Here is a 7,859-nt window from a genome sequence, read left to right as displayed (position 1 = left end):
CACGCACGCACACACTCACACACACACTCTCACACACACACACACACATACACACACACTCACGCTCACACACACACACACACACACACACACACACACTCACTCACACACTCACACACACACACTGACACACACTCACACAACCAAAACAGCCTTTGCCAGCGCTCTTCTTTGGCTGAGAAGTGAAAATTCATTCAATTTATGTGGACTTCCATCCCAAAATTGTAGGCATCATCTACAGCCAAGAAAACACCTGTGCAACGCCTTTACCCCCCCTTTATCTGACAGGTGTGCAGGTGAAGAACGTGAGAACATCTGCCTGCCACCACACAAGAGGATCAAAGCTGAAGTCATCTCATGTTGTACCAATTCTGTCCTGGAAAATATAATACCAAGAAAAAAAATAAAAATAATATATATAATATTCCTCAGTGCAGCTGTATTGAATATGTGGAATGAGTGGGTGGTTATGTTGACTTGGTTCTGGCTCAGACAGAAAGCAGTGAATGCATCACCGGCATCAGGCCCTGTGGATCATCTCAGCTCTCCGTTCTCCAGGAGGCGGGTCTCTGCGTGGAGCCTGAGGGGCTTGGCCAGGTGAGGGTTCACCCCCCTGGTCTGTCTGCACTCCTCACGCACGTGGGTCCCTTCCGGCAGGGGGAGGGGGCGTGGGGGGGTGGGGTGGGGCGGGGGGCTTATCAGATTTTGGGCCTCCTCTGTGCAGCGTGGGATGGGCTAATGTGAGCAGAGTGCTTTTTGGGCGGCCCGGCGTGTTTGGATTGCGGTGTTTGCCTTGGAGAGACCCGATAAGGGGATTACCCAAACGGTCATCTGTCAGTCCCAAAATAAACAAACAAATAGAATTTGTGGGACAATCTCCGACTATTACTTTAATACACAGGCCATTGCACAGGGAATATCGCCCGGCTGCAGATCCCCGCTCCCCACCACAGCCTGATTTACAGCCCTGCTGATGGACTGATAGAGAAAGATAAAGATAAATATACACACACATGCACATGCACATACAGACACTCACACACACACATACACACATGCGCGCGCACACACACATACTTACACATACTTACACACGCGCACACACACACACATACACTCGCACACACACACTCACACACTCAGCACTTATATACACACACACGCACACGCATCTCACACATGCACACACATTATTCTCTGCCTTTAGAGAGTGTATTAGTCCTTTGAGTTCTGAGCTCACTCAGAATCATCCTTTGGCAGGTCCATGTTGGCCCGGGCACGTGAGTGTTAATGTCCACAGGTCCATGTTGGCCCGGGCACGTGAGTGTTAATGTCCACAGGTCCATGTTGGCCCGGGCACGTGAGTGTTAATGTCCACAGGTCCATGTTGGCCCGGGCACGTGAGTGTTAATGTCCACAGGTCCATGTTGGCCCGGGCACGTGAGTGTTAATGTCCACAGGTCCATGTTGGCCCGGGCACGTGAGTGTTCATGTCCACAGGTCCATGACTCTGGAGCTCTGCGGTCCAAAGCACAGCCGGGCCATGGGTCCGTTTCCACACAGACAACAGAACCACATGGGCAACAGAACCACACGGGTAACAGAACCACACGGGTAACAGAACCACATGGACAACAGAACCACACAGGCAACAGAACCGCAGAACCACACGGGTAACAGAACCACACAGGCAACAGAACCACACGGGCAACAGAACCACACAGGCAACAGAACCACACGGGCAACAGAACAACTATGTGTACAAGCACTGGTGGATAAGCTTGCAACAGTTTGAGAAGTTCATTCTGAAAACTTCATTTAAAATGTTTTACACCTGAGGAGGTACAATAACTCACACACGTCCAGTTTTCTCAGACAGTAACATTAAATATTAATATTGGAAAATGACATAAGACAGTCAATGGACGGATATTTTCATTTAAGAACTAATTTTCTTCCATTCTGGAGAGGTGACTGGGGATTTCTACCCCGAAGGCATTCTAAAGCAGTGAGTAATTACATTTACATCAGGAGAGAGTTCCCTCAGAGGAAACTACAGACATGGGGTAAAACCCCCTCATCTGCATACAAACCCCATTCATCCCCCTGAGAGACCAGTATGCTTTTATTATGACAATTCTCAAAACTACACTTTATCCCATTATTAGCATAAACCACACCATCTCTACCACACAAAGGCAGATGTGGGCGTTCAACAGAAGAACTGTGACTCCTTCAGAGAGCTTTTATGCAGACACATTCCTAAGTAGTAGGAGTGCATTAAGCAAAACTAACAGTAAATTAGTAGTAATATTTCTGTAGGAGTACAAACACTAAATTGTTTTGGATGCACATTTCCAGCGCTCAGTGGACCTTGCCTGGTGCAGTTGAGTATTAGATGGGTTCCCAGACAGCAGGCCAGCTGAGTGAAGCGTAGATGACATCTGAATCCCAAACAATGCCGTGTCGGGCCCGGGTCTGAGCGAGCCAAGGGCCCACAATGCACCGCTGCATGCTCGTTTCTGGCAGTTGGGCACGGACTCATCACGCACAGAACCCCCCCATCGGAGAGGGGTCTCCAGGACCACGCCGCGGAGGCGTGTGGGAGTCTGGCAGAGGCCCCGGCAGGAACCGCGCGCTCCTGCAGGAAGGTGAGAACATCAATTTCTCCGGCCCGCGGTGAGGAGAGTTCAGCAGGAGAGCCGGCTCCTCCAGCGGATCAATAAAGCTCATTTCAGCCTTCGATCCGCGGCAATAATCCAGCACCTGTGTCTCGGGCCGGTAAGGGCAGGGAGAGAGGGCGGAATGCAGCCGGGCATTCACAGCCTCCGAACGGGAGCGCCGGGGCGGGAGCAGGAGCAGGAGCACGGAAGAGCGGGAGAGGGAAGAGCGGGAGAGGGAAGAGCCAATCCCCAGTCATGTACCTTCACCACTAGGGCCAATCCCCCTGGAGCAGTGTGGGGTTAAGGGCCAAACCCCCCTGGAGCAGTGTGGGGTTAAGGGGCCTGGAGCAGTGTGGGGTTAAGGGCCAAACCCCCCTGGAGCAGTGTGGGGTTAAGGGGCCTGGAGCAGTGTGGGGTTAAGGGGCCTGGAGCAGTGTGGGGTTAAGGGGCCTGGAGCAGTGTGGGGTTAAGGGGCCTGGAGCAGTGTGGGGTTAAGGGCCCTGGGGCAGTGTGGGGTTAAGGGCCAAACCCCCCTGGAGCAGTGTGGGGTTAAGGGCCCTGGGGCAGTGTGGGGTTAAGGGCCAAACCCCCCTGGAGCAGTGTGGGGTTAAGGGCCCTGGGGCAGTGTGGGGTTAAGGGCCAAACCCCCCTGGAGCAGTGTGGGGTTAAGGGCCCTGGAGCAGTGTGGGGTTAAGGGGCCTGGAGCAGTGTGGGGTTAAGGGGCCTGGAGCAGTGTGGGGTTAAGGGCCCTGGAGCAGTGTGGGGTTAAGGGCCCTCGAGCAGTGTGGGGTTCAATTCAATTCAATTTTATTTGTATCGCGCTTTTTACAAAGGGCCTTTGTCGCAAAGCAGCTTTACAGAGAAACCGGGCCCCAAGAGTACGCCTAGGGCAACAGTGGCAAGGAAAAACTCCCTGGAAACAGGAAGAAACCTTGAGCAGAACCTGGCTCAGTAGGGGAACCCATCTGCCGCTGGTTGACACCGGTTTGTAGAAATAATGGTTTTAAACAGAAAACCAGATTAAATCAAAGTCCACAAATGTCCAATAACTTGAAGCAGAGATGAGGTTGAGGGATGGCAGGAACACCAATGGGTGGCACTGTCAGGCAAGGGCACAGGCTTGCTGCTGCAGCTGAATCAGCAGTGGCAGGAGGGAGTTGTACGGCTGGTCTTGGGCTGGAGCTCCAGGCCAGGAGGGGGTGTGCAGGAAAAGTTGGGCTAGAGCTCCAGGCAGGTGCCCAGAGTGGGGAGAAGGGGAAAGTAACATTGTTAGGGGGTTCAGATAGTAATTGGTTAAGGGCCAAACCCCCCTGGAGCAGTGTGGGGTTAAGGGCCAAACCCCCCTGGAGCAGTGTGGGGTTAAGGGCCAAACCCCCCTGGAGCAGTGTGGGGTTAAGGGCCAAACCCCCCTGGAGCAGTGTGGGGTTAAGGGGCCTGGAGCAGTGTGGGGTTAAGGGGCCTGGAGCAGTGTGGGGTTAAGGGCCCTGGGGCAGTGTGGGGTTAAGGGCCAAACCCCCCTGGAGCAGTGTGGGGTTAAGGGCCCTGGAGCAGTGTGGGGTTAAGGGGCCTGGAGCAGTGTGGGGTTAAGGGGCCTGGAGCAGTGTGGGGTTAAGGGCCCTGGAGCAGTGTGGGGTTAAGGGCCCTGGAGCAGTGTGGGGTTAAGGGGCCTGGAGCAGTGTGGGGTTAAGGGCCAAACACCCCTGGAGCAGTGTGGGGTTAAGGGCCCTGGAGCAGTGTGGGGTTAAGGGCCCTGGAGCAGTGTGGGGTTAAGGGGCCTGGAGCAGTGTGGGGTTAAGGGGCCTGGAGCAGTGTGGGGTTAAGGGGCCTGGAGCAGTGTGGGGTTAAGGGGCCTGGAGCAGTGTGGGGTTAAGGGGCCTGGAGCAGTGTGGGGTTAAGGGGCTTACCCAGTCCTGTACCTACATTCCGCTCCACATATTGCCACAGGATCGGATGAGAGCGAGTGCTGGAATCCAATCACACTCATCCTCAGACCCACTCCATCATTCCCACACTGCAGAGCCCGGGCCTGGGGTTTCAGAGAGGAGCTGCTCGGCACTCCAGAGATCACACTACTGCCCTGTCAGGAACAGTTTCACATTATTACACCTACTTACTCATGCCATTATCTAATCAGCCAATTGTGTGGCAGCAGTGCAATGCATACGATCATGTAGATGCGGGTCAGGAGCTTCAGTTAATGTTCACATCCACCATCAGAATGGGGGACAAAATGTGATTTATGTGACTTCGTCCGTGGAATGATTGTTGGTGGCAGAAAGGGGTTGAGTATCTCAGAAGCTGCTGATCTCCTGGGATTTTCACGCACACTAGAGTTTGAAAAGAGAGTTCGAAAAGAATGGTGTAAAAAACTAAAAACACGCAACAGAACAAACCTGTAAGTGGATAGGCTACAGTAGCAGAAGACTTTATACTTCACTAAGTCTAAAAAATAATGTCTAATAAATATCTAATTTGTGTATATTCAGTGTATGTCATTTCAGTGTTGGATTATTAATCATGATCATTTGTTACTGAGATTTCATAATTCATATTTCGGTGAAAGGACACGAGGTTTAATGAAGGATAAAGGTAACTGACAGTTCAGTGATTTGTCGGTTATTATGTCGACAGCAAGAGCTTGAAATCTCAGGGTGGATACTGGAGGTTTCGGGGTTTCGGGGAGGCAGAACATGAATTTGGGACAGTGCTGGAGCAAGTACACCATCATCTGATCCAGCACTCGGTACATAAACCGCATTTCAGCAGCGGACGGAGCTGGGAGATGAACAAACAAATTATAGAGTGAAGTATTGCCTCATTCTGCCGGGGTGTAATTACATTTTCACTCAATTAGCCCATGTTAAATTACAGGTTTACCACGCACGGTAAAACCGTGGCTACCTCACTGAGTTTAATTAAACAGAGGCCTTTATCCAACATAGCCTTTTGTCAGCCCTTGTGAAATGAACACTCTTCAATTACTGTCATTCTTTCAATTAGTTTCCTATTTAAACCCCCAGCACTGGGGCTACATGCCACTGATTACTTTATTGATAAAATATTCTTTATTTTATTATTAACTGTGGTAGAACACAGCATTTTCACACAATGATTTTAATTTCAGTCAGCAGTGCTGCTGTTGTTTCAGAACATTTTAAGAACATGTACTTCATAAACATTTTATTTCACAAATCTTTTGAAATATATGCTAAAATAGCCATATCTATGGAAATTGGTAAAAGTGCCTTTTAAAAAAGTGGATTTAACGACCGCTCCTAACTTCAGACAACAACAAAGAAATCAAGATGCAATCAGCAATGCAGTTGCTGAATCATGATTTCGATGTGAAATGCAAGGGCGTATTTGAAAGTGTGGTCTGAGCTGTGTGTGCCGGTGAGCTGCACTGACACGGCTCCTGTTACAGACTCGTGCGACAGGTCAGGGCGGCTCGGGAAGGAAAACATCCAAACGTAAAGTCAGCAGTTTTAGTGTGGGTCTATACCACCCTCCTCCAATCACAGGCCTGGAGGAACACCGCCTCAGTGCCCTGAGCAGAGTGGAGTACCGTTCAGCCACATCAACCGCAGTACAGCAGCCACTCAAGGGCTCCCAATTCTCCATTACTCACATTAAACCGATTAAACTGGCAGATCAATGCGGAGATGTCAATATACGAATCAACATCGGCTCCCTTTGATATTGCTGAGAGCGTGTTAATTATTGTGGCCCCGGGCGCAGAGCGGGGCGGGGCGGGGGAGTGATGCTCGGTGCCTCCGGCCTGATTGCAGCCATTAGTCTCCGACACGCGGGCGACCCGGGGAACTCGACCCGACAGGTTCTGATAAACACATTCCCCCAGCCGGCGGCACGCCTGCAGCCGGGCCGCTCAAACGCGCGGGTCAAACACGCGGGTCAAACAGCCCAGGGGCGCTCCTGTGTGTCACGGGGGAAGGGCCAGGACAGGAAAACGCCCACGAGAGAATGAGCACCATTTTCACCCCTCCTGACCTGCCGTCAGGCCACAGACATGAGTAAAACAAGACAAGGAGCCACCTGTAGCCTAGTGGCGAAGGTACATGACTGTAGCCTAGCGGCTAAGGTACATGACTGTAGCCTAGTGGCTAAGGTACATGACTGTAGCCTAGTGGCTAAGGTACATGACTGTAGCCTAGTGGCTAAGGTACATGACTGTAGCCTAGTGGCTAAGGTACATGACTGTAGCCTAGTGGCTAAGGTACATGACTGCAGCCTAATGGTTAAGGTACATGACTGTAGCCTAGTGGCTAAGGTACATGACTGTAGCCTAGTGGCTAAGGTACATGACTGTAGCCTAGTGGCGAAGGTACATGACTGTAGCCTAGTGGCTAAGGTACATGACTGTAGCCTAGCGGCTAAGGTACATGACTGTAGCCTAGCGGCTAAGGTACATGACTAGGACCTGGAAGGTTGGTGGTTTAGATGAGATTAGTGCAGCTGTTGGGCCCTTGAGCAAGGCCCTTAACCCTGCATTGCCCCAGGGGAGATTGACCCCTGCTTAATCTAATCAACTGTACGTCGCTGTTGATGAAATAACAAATTATTTATTATTATGACAAGCCATTCCAAAAAAACAAAACCTGGAAATAAAGCAGAAATGTTGGCCGGGACTGAGAGACTGAAACACTGATCTGCAACATATAGTTTTCCAGCAGAGCTCTCCTGAGGGGCATTAGCCTGTCACACACGCGACACACAGCTATCACGCGTCCCATCGCCCTCCGACTAAAATCCCTTTCCGAGTTTGTAGACGCATAATTCTCCATCTGGGCCTCCGTTGGCGAAAACGAGCTCCGTGTGACGTGTGGAACGGCCGTTTTGCCGCGATGCAGAAATGAGAGGCTGGCGGAACGAGGTTATCTCCCGGCGAGCGTGCGCCGGTCTCGGGCGGAGTCACGGCCTGGCATGGCACCGGCTGGCCCTCGCTCCCCCGGGCGCGGTAACCCAATCGCGCGGCAGCGTCGGCGTCCATCTTGATTAGGGCTTCGTGGCGCGGCGGATTCACGCCGAGGGACCGCGACCGCGCGCCGCTCTCGCTGACAAACGGCCGGCGCGTGGCGGTCGACACTCGTGCCAAAAAAGGCTAAACGGAAAATGATCAGATACGTCAACGCAACACGGTCGGGGCTGATTGCAGCGATTCTGCGCTGAGAGGTTATT

Source organism: Conger conger, chromosome 16, assembly GCF_963514075.1.
Source record: "Conger conger chromosome 16, fConCon1.1, whole genome shotgun sequence".
In the NCBI taxonomy this organism is placed as follows: domain Eukaryota; kingdom Metazoa; phylum Chordata; class Actinopteri; order Anguilliformes; family Congridae; genus Conger; species Conger conger.
This window is presented reverse-complemented; position numbering follows the sequence as displayed.